A 13,791-nucleotide genomic window follows, 5' to 3' on the forward strand; every position below is an offset into this window, starting at 1 on the left:
CAGGGACTTCAATGTGATAGTTTGGTATTCTTCTGCCCTCCACCTCCTAGAAATACATTGCTTCTGCATGCATGCTTTCTCAATTGGCGTAACCAGAAGTAATCATTGCAATAAAATCTTACCCATACCACTCCCATCACATTGAAATACCTCATATAGGGGAGAGAAAAATGACAATGATTGGCTCTGATATTTCTGTATCTCTAATTAGACAGAGACAAGTGTTCCATCCAATTCTCTGTCTCTTCAGAATCTCTGATGTGTATTTATCTCCATCATCGATGCTGATTCACTGCACAGCAAGGACACCATCATCCCTCTGTACCTACTGAGATCAGTATAGGTTGTTCACAGCTGGACTTGCCTGAATCTGCCTTGCATTTTCCACTGCATCCTTCACAGCACAGTCATATCTCTCTATAAATGCAAATCTTACCTTCTCATTCCCCTGGAACAAATTCTTTATTGGATTTCATTGTATGTTAAATAAATTAGAAACCCTTAGTGTGGAATCAGGGTGCAATGGGTCTCCTGATCCCAGGCCTGAAAACTCAGCAGCCCAATCTGGATTTTCATTCTCTTCTCTTCCCCCTATTTACCATTATCACCTCCTAAGCCCCATGCATAGTCACTGCATCTTCTTCCCCTTCTGTTTTACCTTCATTTAAGTTCTGAGCTGAGCTCAGGGCCAGCAGGGCCACTGACAGCAGAATCAACAGCATCTTGCAGGAGGCTCTGGAGTTGCTCCCAACACTGTGCTGGGAGGAACGGGGCAGCTCCCTTTATAAAGAGAAGCAAAACAATAGCACCTTTGAGCTCCACACTGGTGGGGCCTCACCACCACAGACTGGGTTCTGCTTTGCTCACTGCAGGTCAGGTGTATCCCTTATTTCTCTCTGGGACTCTAGCCCAGAGGGATGGGTTGGGTCGGATATGTTGTTAGTGTCTTATTTTTAAAAGGTACAACTGTGACTTGAACGATGATTTTGACGGAACTGTGTCCAAGCCATCAGCACTGTGTCATAATTGAACTTTAGATATCATTAGAGTTTCAATCTTTTAGGTAAGACTATTATCCGCTTTCCACTGTGATATTTATTTCTGTTTATGTGTGTGTAAGCAGTGATGCTACAGCCAACAGTGAAGATGGTCAATATCTCTGGATCTTTTTATGCCCTATTTCCAACTCTTGTGATGTGTGTGGACAGATATTTTCATATTTAGCTAAATTGTTGGTGCGATAGAGATGGCTTCTGCTCTCTGTGAGATATGACAAGACAGTACACTCCTGGGCACACATAGATGACAGAAAGCTGCCCCACAGCCTGCTCAGGCTACAGCTATTGTTCAAGCTTCTGTGGATCTCACTCAGCTCAGACAAGGCTTAGTGCTGTACAACACAGGAAGGCTAAAATCTTGTATTTTAAACTATTATTAGAGGTTATTAAAGCAAAATGGACACAGAAACCACCAGGAAATTTCTAGACCTGAGAAAACTGAATACATAGTTCTGTGAGGGAGCCATGCGATCTCATGTCACTAAAACATCCTTCGTGTTCTTCCCTTTCTCTGAAATATTCTCTAAAATGCACTCTCTGCTTCATTTCTTTTGGGCATTGTATCAAACTCCTACCACTGGTAATTAAGTGGCCACAAATCTACATTCAAATAAGATAATCAGATACCACCATCAAAGCCTCAATTGCATTGTATTCGTTTTCTCAGATTGTTCTTCCACAAAGAGTATTTTTTCTACAATATTCTGATATACATTCCTCCACAAGTTCTCGCTAGTACTTTTTTATTCCTATTTTGTTTTCTGAGTCAAGACCATTATGTGTATTTTTATTATATGTCTAACCTTTTCCCATGAATTTGGTGAGATTTCCTTTATTTAATCTTCTGTGTAATAGGACATAGTACTCCTCACAGCCTTTTTTAATTCTTCTCTGTATAATTTCACAATAAATGTTGTGTTTCCAAAAAGCCCTATCAGAGTCCTACATTGCTAACCCTTCTTTTAGCTGCTGATTCTTCCATCTGGTAAATCCCTGCTCATCAGTTCATGGAATAGACAGGTTAGTCAGTATCAGCAGCTGCCATTTTCCACTTAGACCTTCTGTGTATCTTCTTGTGTAATTGTTCACATGTTCACATTTTGTGCACAGCTGGTGTTAATTTGAGGACAGCTTTGTTGGAGGTATGATGGGGATAGAGAGTGTGAGCAACAGTAAATCCTAAAGACAGGCCTCTTGACCGTTCTGGATGAGTGGATCCTGGGCTTTCCATATGAGAATCTGGTTGGCCCTTCTCAACAGTTGCGGGTCATAGCACAGGGAGACTTCCTCATACAAAAGGCTTTGCTATGGATAACTTTGCCCTCGCAAGAGAAGCAGGCAGATTGATATTTTCCCTGGCATAATTGTAGATGTAGACGTACTGGAAAGGGGAATACATTACTAATTGGCAATTCTTTCTGGCTCTATGGAGAGTGTATTGGTTCTAGCTGAGCTTCATGAGTTTTCTCTTAGGCAGAGAGTAGTTCCTTGGTCCCAGCAGATCCCACTGTATTATGGAGATTTGTGTCTCTGGTCTCACCAGACACTGTTTTCCATAGGAACTGGAGATGAGCAATCCTGCCTAGGTGGCTTAAGTTAGACCATCAGGCAGCAAAGAAATGTCAGAGACAAAGAGCAGCAAAGAGGCCAGGCTGACATTGCCTGATTATGTCACCAACTGAGGTTGCTGCAGGCCTGAGGCAAGACCGACTGGTCCTTGGCGGGAGAGTACAGGAAGAGAACAGAAATGCCCCTAAAGGTGACTCATTTCAGGCCCTTTCCCTGACCTTCTCCAATGTCAGCAATGAGTAAAGTTTATCAGGAATCCATAAATACCAGCTATGCACTCAACAGACAAAACAATAAGGGAAGTGATAGAAATGCAGAAAGGGACACTGTCTGTGAGTGAGGGTGGGTGAAAGACAGAAGCAGGACTGCAGCAGGAGCTTGGGCAACTAGAGGTGAGTGGCAGCCCTCAGCACTCCACTTGCCTTCTAATATCCATGTTCATATTCTGAGGTCCTGAAGGAACAGTCGTCAACATATGAAATTTTAGGAAACACAATTCAGCTCTCATAACAGCTCCCATCGTGTTCTAAGTCAAGTGTTCAGTGGTTCAAAAATGCTCACTCCCTTCAGGTACTGCCCTTTAGCAAATCGAGTTGACTCCACTTTCGACACTCATCCCAAATAGAGCCACTTGCACAGTCTTTACTACAAGGTCATAGTTCAGGCCATGGTGCTCTTGCCTGAAGGACTTTGATATCCTCAGCTGCTCTTGGTAACTTTCCTTCACCATCACATCACATCCCATATCTCTTCCCCTTACATCAGTCAGGGTGATCATTGAAAAGTAGGAATTAGATCATAACATTTTTTAAACATGTTTGTTTGATATCATAATCACATATAAACATATTCTAATATTCTGCTTTACCCCTTGCATTTATATAAAGACACTCAGAATTAATTACTTTTTTTTCTAATTACAAAACTCTGTCAATGTAGATGCTGTATGTACTTCCTTAATCCATGCTACATGCGTTTTTCTTGGGTGGCATATTAGCATTGACAAATTTTGTGCATGCCCTTTTAAATTGCCAACAGAGGTCAACAAAGAACTGAAGGAGACAGTGTCACTTAGGGTGAGGTCAAAGCAAGAAGCAGCACTGCAACAAGAGCTTAGGCACTTGTCTGTGAGTCAAGGACCTCAGCAATCCACTTGCCATTTAAAATAATGTAAACTTACCATGGGCCAAGCAGGACTCTTGATTTCTACCTCCAAAACCTGCTCCCCCTGAATTTCTTCATTATACCTCTCCAAACAAAATATCACATACTAATATTCTTAACCAACAGAAATTACTTTTCAACACTTCTGGATGCTCAAGTTCCACAAAGAAGGTGTGAGCACATTCAGTTTTTCTGGGCCCTGTCTGTTCGGTATCTAGATATCGGCCTTCGTGCTGGGTCCGCCCATGGTACTGCGTCTGTGCCTATGTACTTCCTGTGTCTCTCTGTGTGCAAATTTCCAGTTTTTATAAGGAATTTCCTCTTCTTCTAAGGGTTCTCATCTTACTGGATTTATTTCCACTGAAACTCCCTCATTTTGGCTAAATCGCCTCTTCTTAGAGCTGTTTTCCAAACACAATCATATTCTAAGGAACAAGAGGTTGGCTGTAGATTTTTTTATAACCATGCCTATCGTGTTTTGCTAAATATTTTATTTTATACAGATTATTACTTTGGAACTTTGAGTTGTGTGCAGACAACACAAACCTGGCAATTCATCCCTGACTGAAAGTTGACCCTCATCCTGGTCAGATCCACACAGATTGTCCAATATTCTCTGGATCTGGCTCTAGTCAGAAAAGTCTTGCTGTTGTAGGATACAGGTGTCTTAATGTATTCTATTATTAATAATCATGGAGAGGTTAAAACAAAGTTGACCACAAAAACTACCAGAGGTTTCTAGAAATGAGCAGAATGAACACAAGTTCTTGAATGATCCATCCTGTTTCATGTCTTTAAGAATTTTTCCTTGCTCTGCCCCTTTATTAGAATGTTTGATCAGATTCACTTTCAGCTTTACATCTTACAGGATTTTATCTATATATATACACATACAGGCCATTTGATCATTTGGATGTGAGGATCCTGTGTTGTACACATTAGAATCTACTCCTGCTCTTCCAGGTGGGTTTGAAATACAAGAAATTTCAAACAGTTTGTGAAAGAATGTAATTACAATATGAAAGAATATAAAGAATTGAGGGTCCTGGGAATTTAACCATATAAATGCAATATTTTAACATTATTAACTGAACAAAAGAACATACACATTAAACATATTTTAATCTTAGAAAAAAAACAAAGAAGTCCAAAGATACTGCATCAGTACTGTAAATTGGATACCCAGTGATATTCTTTTTTTTTCTTTTCTTTTTATTTTTTTCTTGTCTTTTTACTTTTTTTCTTGTCTTTTTTGCTTCCATAGGTTGGGGAACAGATGGTGTTTGGTAACATGAATAAGTTCCTCAGTGGTGAATTGTGAGATTTTGGTGCACCCACCCCCCGGGGGGCATACACTGCACCCAATTTGTAGTCTTTTTTTATCACCCCCTTCTCGGCATTTCCCTCTGAGTTCCCAAAGTTTATTGTGTCATTCTTATGCCTTTGCATCCTCATAGATTAGCTTCCATTTATGACTGCGAACATATGATGTTTGGCTTTCCATTCCTAAGTTACATCACTTAGAATGATAACGTCAACTTCTGAGACACTTTGGAGACAGTCAAAGTTTTAGCAGATAAATGCCCAGAAAAACTTCAGCAGAGGGTCCTTGTCCATCACAATAATGCTCTTACTTATTCCTCTCATGAAACAAGGGAAATTTTACTAGACATTTGATGGAAAAGCACTAGGCATCCCATCTCATCCATTTTTCTGCTAAAGATTTGGCTAACTCTCTCCAAACTTCAGACTCTCTCATAAGTGTTGTTACCATTCTTTGACCCTCCAGAAAGTTAACAACCAAAATACCTTGACCATCCAAAAACACTGTTGGCATGATATTTGGTTTTGTCGCATTTACTAAGACTAGACCACTGCCACTTCCTGGGTTCATTGATTTTTTGAAGGGTTTTTTGTGTCTCTTTGTCCTTCAGTTCTGCTCTGATCCAAATCAACAGAATATACATTCTTCTCAGCACCACATCGCACTTATTGCAAACTTGACCACATAGTTGGAAGTAAAGCACTCCTCAGCAAATGTAAAAGAACAGAAATCATAACAAACTGTCTTTCAGACTACAGATGCAATGAAATTAGAATTCAGGGTTAAGAAACTCACTCAAAACCACACAACTACATGGAAACTGAATAACCTACTCCTGAATGACTACTGGGTACATAAGGATGTGAAGGCACATCCTTTTTTTTTTCTTTTTGAGACGGAGTCTGGCTCTGTCGCCCAGGCTGGAGTGCAGTGGCGTGATCTCAGCTCACTGCAAGCTCCGCCTCCTGGGTTCACGCCCTTCTCCTGCCTCAGCCTCCCAAGTAGCTGGGACTACAGGCACCCTCCACCTCGCCCGGCTAGTTTTTTGTATTTTTTAGTAGAGACGGGGTTTCACCATGTTAGCCCAGATGGTCTTGATCTCCTGACCTCGTGATCTGCCCATCTCGGCCTCCCAAAGTGCTGGGATTACAGGCTTGAGCCACCATGCCCAGCCAATTTCTGCATTTTCAACTGAGGTACTGGGCTCATCCCACTAGGGAGTGCAGGAAAATCGGTGCTGGTCAGTTGCTGCAGTGGGACCAGCCAGAGCTGAAGCAGCAGGAGGCATCGCCTTGTGGGGGAAGTGCAAAGGTGAAGGGAATCCCTTTTCCTAGCCAAGGGAACTGAAACACACAACACCTGAAAAATCGGGTAACTCCCACCCCAATACTGTGCTTTACCAAGGGTCTTAGTAAACGGCACACCAGGAGATTATATCGCACACCTGGCTGGGAGGGTCCCATGCCCACGGAGCCTCCCTCATTACTAGCACAACACTCTACCATCTAACTGCAAGGCAGCAGCGAGGCTGGGGGAGGGGCGCCCACCATTGCTGAGGCTTAAGTAGGTAAACAAAGCTGCTGGGAAGGTCAAACTGGGTGGAGCCCACAGCAGCTCAAGGAGGCCTGCCTGTCTCTGTAGACTCCACCTCTGGGGACAGGGCACAGCTAAACAAAAAGCAGCAGAAACCTCTGCAGATGCAAATGACCCTGTCTGACAGCTTTGAAGAGAGCACTGGCTCTCCCAACATGGAGGTTGAGGTCTGAGAATGGACAGACTGCCTGCTCAAGTGGGTCCCTGACCCCTGAGTAGCCTAACTGGGAGACATCCCCCACCAGGTGCAGACCCACACCCCACACCTCACACGGCAGGGTACACCCCTGAGATGAAGTTTCCAAAGCAAGAATCACACAGGTACACTCACTGTTCAGCAATATTCTATCTTCTGCAGCCTCTGCTGCTGATACCCAGGAAAACAGGGTCTGGAGTGGACCTCAAGCAATCTCCAACAGACCTACAGCTGAGGGTCCTGACTGCTGGAGGGAAAACTAATAAACAGGAAGGACACTCACACCAAAACCCCATCAGTATGTCACCATCATCAGAGACCAGAGGCAGATAAAACCACAAAGATGGGGAAAAAGCAGGACAGAAAAGCTGGAAATTCAAAAAACAAGAGCGCATCTCCCCCTCCAAAGGAATGCAGCTCATCGCCAGCAACAGATCAAAGCTGAGTGGAGAATGACTTTGACGAGTTGACAGAAGAAGGCTTCAGTCCATCAAACTTCTCAGACCTAAAGGAGGAATTACGTACCCAGTGCAAATAAACTAAAAATCTTGAAAAAAGAATGAAAGAATGGATAACTAGAATAATCAATGCAGAGAAGATAATAAATGAACTGACAGAGATAAAAACCGTAACACAAGAAATACGTGATGAATGCACAAGCTTCAGTAACTGACTCAATCAACTGGAAGAAAGAGTATCAGCAATTGAGGATCAAATGAATGAAAAGAAGTGAGAAGAGAAGTCTAAAGAAAAAAGAAGAAAAAGAAATGAACAAAGCCTTCAAGAAGTATGGGATTATGTGAAAAGACCAAATCTATGTCTGATTGGGCTACCTGAAAGTGAGGGGGAAAATGGAACCAAGTTAGAAAACACTCTTCAGGATATCATCCAGGAGAACTTCCCCAACCTAGTAAGGCAGGCCAACACTCAAATTCAGGAAATACAGAGAATGCCGCAAAGATACTCCTCGAGAAGAGTAACTCCAAGGCACATAATTGTCAGATTCACCAAAGTTGAAATGAAGGAAAAACTGTTAAAGGCAGCCAGAGAGAAAGGTTGGGTTACCCACAAAGGGAAGCCCATCAGATTAACAGCAGATCTCTCACAAGAAACTCTTCAAGCCAGAAGAGAGTGGGGGCCAATATTCAACATTTTTAAAGTAAAGAATTTTAAACCCAGAATTTTATATCCAGCCAAACTAAGTTTCATAAGTGAAGGAGAAATAAAATCCTTTAAAGACAAGCAAATGCTGAGAGATTTTGTCACCACCAGGCCTGCCTTACAAGAGACCCTGAAGGAAGCACTAAACATGGAAAGGAACAACCGGTACCAGCCGTTGCAAAAACATGCCAAAATGCAAAGTCCATCAATGCTAGGAAGAAACTGCATCAACTAATGAGCAAAATAACCAGCTAATATCATAATGACAGGATCAAGTTCACACATAACAATATTAACCTTAAATGTAAATGGACTAAATGGTCCAATTAAAAGACACAGACTGGCAAATTGGATAAAGAGTCAAGACCCATCAGTTTGCTGTATTCAGGAGACCCATATCACATGCAGAGACACACATAGGCTCAAAATAAAGGGATGGAGGAAGATCTACCAAGCAAATGGAGAACAAAAAAAAAGCAGGTATTGCAATCCTAGTCTCTGATAAAACAGACTTTAAACCATCAAAGATCAAAAAAGACAAAGAAGGCCATTAAATAATGGCAAAGGGATCAATTCAACAGGAAGAGCTAACTATCCTAAATATATATGCACCCAATACAGGAGCACCCAGATACATAAAGCAAGTAATTAGAGACTTACAAAGAGATTTAGACCCCCATACAATAATAATGGGAGACTTCAACACTCCACTGTCAACATGACACAGATCAACGAGACAGAAAGTTAAAAAGGATATCCAGGAATTGAACTCAACTCTGCACCAAGCAGACCTAATAGACATCTACAGAACTTTCCACCTCAAATCAACAGAATATACATTCTTCTCAGCACCACATCACACTTATTCCAAAATTGACCACATTATTGGAAATAAACCACTCCTCAGCAAATGTACAAGAACAGAAATTATAACAAACTGTCTCTCAGACCACAGTGCAATCAAACTAGAACTCAGGACTAAAAAACTCAATCAAAACCACTCAACTACGTGGAAACTGAACAACCTGCTCCTGAATGACTACTGGGTATATAACGAAATGAAGGCAGAAATAAAGATGTTCTTTGAAACCAATGAGAACAAAGATACAACATACCAGAATCTCTGGGACACATTTAAAGCAGTGTGTAGAGGGAAATTTATAGCACTAAAAAAAGCAGGGGTTGCAATCGTAGTCTCTGATAAAACAGACCTGATGTAAATGACAAGTTGATGGGTGCTGACGAGTTGATGGGTGCAGCACACCAACATGGCACAAGTATACATATGTAACAAACCTGCACATTGTGAACATGTACCCTAGAACTTAAAGTATAATAATAAATAATAATAATAATAATAATGACGTGTAACATGATGGCAATTAAGACTTGCTTTATCCACTGTTGGGAATAATGTTGGGAATATGTATCTTCATTTTCCGTATAACCATAGTTACATAAGGACGTTTGATTTATGACTGCCATATCATTAGTTGATCTGTGTCTGATTTGCTCTAATTATTAGTGCCTTTCATGACCACATATTCCCAGAGATGCTTTTGTTTTTGTGTTTCCAGACCCACAAAACTAGCTCTCTCTTTTCCTCAGTTTTGAACTTTCACTTACATGTTCTTATTTTGTCATTTCCTCAAAATTTTAGTTTTGAGCAATCTAAGAGAGATTGCACAGGAAAAATATTGTAGAGTAGTTGTAAGAAGCACTGTTTCTTGAAAGTGATATTTTTAAATCCATTGACTTGTTTTTACAAGTCGACTGTCAACGTATTGTGGGATGCTTTTCAAGCTTCAGTATATATAAGATTCAAATTCAGCAAGTCTGGGATGGAACCCAGGAATTTGGATTTGTAACAAGCATCCAGATGGCAGCAGGCTGGCTGTTGTACCACATAGGAGTAAGCATGTAATTGATTGTTGTATCATTTATTTCACATGGTGTGACACTGTGCTGGGTATTTAGTAAGAAATGAATCAATAGTCAAAGGTGTTACTAGAAAGGGGGTCATATGAGGTACTCATTCATTCATCTGGTGATTCAATGGTTTAGCCCTCAATGAGTGCCTGTCAAGTACTGGACAGTATTGCCCATACTGGAAAAAGACACATTGTTATGCTACATGCTTCCGAATAGCACAGCGTCTAATGAGGGGTTTGGAATAGTGAAAGCATCATTTTTAGATACTATGTAGATGTCAGTCAAGTGATAATTGATAGGAGTTAAAGAAGTGACGAACTTCTACTACTGAAACATCCTTGTTGTGCAACACTGAAAGAACTACCCAGTTTCTTGTAAGTCTCTGTTTCTTGATTCATATTAAGGAGATGCTAATAATAAAAATACAAAAATAGAAAAATAAAAAACAAACAAAGTAAAAGAAGTTCAAAGAAGCCAAACTAAAACTGTAATATAGTTCTATCAGAACTCTCAAACAATTTTCCTTGTTCCATGAGGTAAATGACCAGGAGCGTTGCTGTGGTGAGGGACTCTGATGAAGCTCTCCCAAGAATTTTTCTACTAATGCTTCACCTACCTTTCCGAGTACATTCTTATTATAAGCAGTTACTGTCATTCTTTGACCCTCCAAAAAGTCAACAAGCAAAACACCGAGAGATTTAAAAATAAACTTTGGCCCTGATTTTGCCCTTTGCCCATCCAATCTTGCCTTAACTGGACCACTTACACCTCTCTGTAGTCATTGCTTTGATTGTGTTTTGGTTTCAAATTGTACAGATAAAGCCATGTTTCAATTCCTGTTACAATTTTTGGACAAATGCTTCAGTAACTTGACACCATTTTTTGAATTTTGAGGAAACTTCAGTTCTTATTTGTAGCTGATCTTGGTGCAAGAGTTTGGACATCCATTGGGTGGAAATGTTTCCTTGTCTTTCATTATCCAGTTAGAATCATGTAAACTGAACCAATGGAGAAGTGTGCAGTGTTGGCTATTGTTTGTACTGTTAATCACCAATCCTCTTCTATTATGGTATCAACAAGATGAATTTTCTCCTTGCAAGTTAATATGAGTGGTCAGCTCCTGTAGGCTTTATGTTCAAAATCATCTCATCCTTGCTTAAAATCAGTTATCTATCTGTGAGCTTCTGATTTTCTTCACCGCTATCCTCTTACACTTTTTGTAAAGCATCAATTATTACACTATTCTTCTACTTAGGCTTCACCACAAATTGGGTGTCTGTAGTCACTATAGTTTGATCCGAGTACATGATGCTCTTATAGAGGCTTTTTCAAAATACTGTCTTAGACTTCTTGATGCTTCCAGGTAAATCCTGTTCACGCATGTCATAACAATACAGTCTGAGTTCATTTTGGTTCAAAAAATGTTGGAATCCAGGCATAGCTGTTTAAATATAATAGCCACTTTTCATCATCTTTTTAAGACCCAATGTATTATAAAAAGATTTCCTTAAACAATAAAGTTTGCTATAGATGCTTTGGTGATTTCCAGGTGACTAGGCAGATTCTCGATTTTTCTCTTTTTTCCCTGGAGTAAGTAGGGATGATTTTGGAGGGAGGGATATAGTGACTCTTGCCAAATATTCTCCGTATATGTGGAAAATGAAAGAGTTGTAACTGTGCTTCATGTGCATTAATGAAGCAGAGAGTTGTTGCTGGGGCATACTATGTATTTTTGTCATTGGGATAATCTGTGTCTGGTTTCACCAGACACTATTTTGCAATGGATGCAAGATGTGGAGTCCAGCCTACATAGCTTATGGTAGCCCTTTAGTAGGAAAGGAAGGTCACAGAGAAGGAACACAGGGAAATGCAGGGCAGACGTGCCTCACTCTCCCTGTCTGGTGAATACAGGAAGACAGCAGGAGATGCTTTTAAATACCCATTAGCTCAGTCCTTTTCCTGACCTTTTCCAGTGCCTGCAGTGGATGAAAGAGATGGACGTATCAGAAGAGAATAAATACCAGCTATAAACTCATGAGAACCAATCACAATGGAGTTTGTCAAATATTTGAAAGGCAGAGATAGTGTGGTTAAAGCTAGAACCATAATCTAGCAATAGCTCAGGCACCTGGAGATGAGTCAAAGCCCTCAGTAATTCACTTGCCTTCTAAAATGCCTGCAAACTTAACACGTCTCAAGGAACATTCTTGATTTCAACATCTTAAAACCTTTCTCCCCCAAAATATTTTGTTATGCTTACCTAAGCAATTACCACAGAGTAGTGCCTTAAATAACAGAAATTCACTTTTTCAGTTTCATTGTGATCATGGTGTCAACAGGTTCAGTGTTTCTGAGGCCTGTTTCCTCAACCTCTAGAAATCTGCCTTCTTGCTATGTCCTCAGAAAGGGGCTGCCATGGTGCATGTGGATATTTGGTGTCTCTCTGTGCATGCAAATGTTCTCTTCTTATAACGACATCTATCAGATGGGACTATGTGCCCCCGTAACGGTCTCATTTTAAGTGAATCCACACATTTCAGTTCTGGCCTCCAAATATGGTCATATTGTGAGAAACTGGGAGTGAAGGCTTTCAGCATATGAATAAGGGAAAGCAGAATTCAGCCCACAACACCACCCAATGTCTTCTCAGTCCGCGACAGCAGTTTCATTTTGTTGTTCAGATATACTGGAATCATGTCTGCCTTTCTCTCACCAAAGCCTGGGCGATGAGCAAATCCAGTGGGCTCACCTCTAAATACATGGCAATATAAACACTTGCATATTCTCTACTATAGGGCTGTGGTTCATGCCATGATTCTCTCTCCAGGAGGATGTTAATAGACTTCAGCAGGTCTTAGTGACATTCTTTTTACATCGCAGATCAGCTCTCCCGACGAATTTCATATATCAGCTCCTTCATACTCACATGACTTTCTCTTTATTGAAAAGTGGGAGATTCTTTCAATTGGACAGAAAGCAGAATCTTCCTCAACTTCATCTTGAATTAGCTTGACTGTAACACAAGAGGGTTGTGTCCCAGGAGAGATGAACATTAACAGAGTGGATGGACTTGTGATGTGATCGAGTAAATTCATGAAGTCCCTTTGGTCTGGGAAGGGTTCATAGGAATTTGTAGAATCCTGGTTACATAATTATGACACTGGTTCATATATTTTGATATTATGTTTTCTCTTAGAAACACATATTTCCTAATTTTAGGGTATTCATAATCTATGAACATATTGTAGCCATGGCTGATTATAGTAAAATTATTTCTTAAGCATTTACTATATGCCATTCAATCTTCAGAACCAGCTTATTAAGTAAGAATACTGTTAACTGTCATCTCAGGTTTATAGGTGAGCTGAGTGAGGCACACACCAAAGTTGTTAAAATAGTAATAAGTGGTATAGATGGCAATCAGTTCTCAGAGCCTATATTCCTGCTTACTGTACTCCACCTCTTTCTTGCTATTTACTTTTATATTTGTTTACTTCCAAGAAAGTCAGAAGAAACCAGGTCCACAAAAGAAACTCAGGTGCATGTGATAGGAAATGGGTAAGGTAGAACTTGCCCTGAAACCTTAAAGATGAGGTAATAAACACTCTTTTCCTGAATAAATACGTTTCTTCCTAAATCCTATACACATGTACAAAGGATTGTCCAGTCATGTCTTTCTTTTCAACTTTACACAAAATATACTCCTTAGAATGTGAACATCTTTGGGACACCCATGTTTTCCTCCCACAGACAGGATACGTAACCTTACTCTTCTCAACTATTTGTTTCAGTAG

General features: G+C 40.4%; 1 long non-coding RNA gene across 1 annotated transcript in view; it reads left to right on the forward strand.

The window, feature by feature from the left end:
- Positions 1 to 13,791, forward strand: part of LOC140712836 (uncharacterized) — a 225,397-nt gene that overhangs the window by 147,462 nt on the left and 64,144 nt on the right. The window lies entirely within an intron of this gene.

Source organism: Chlorocebus sabaeus, chromosome 11, assembly GCF_047675955.1.
Source record: "Chlorocebus sabaeus isolate Y175 chromosome 11, mChlSab1.0.hap1, whole genome shotgun sequence".
NCBI classification, from domain to species: Eukaryota; Metazoa; Chordata; class Mammalia; order Primates; family Cercopithecidae; genus Chlorocebus; species Chlorocebus sabaeus.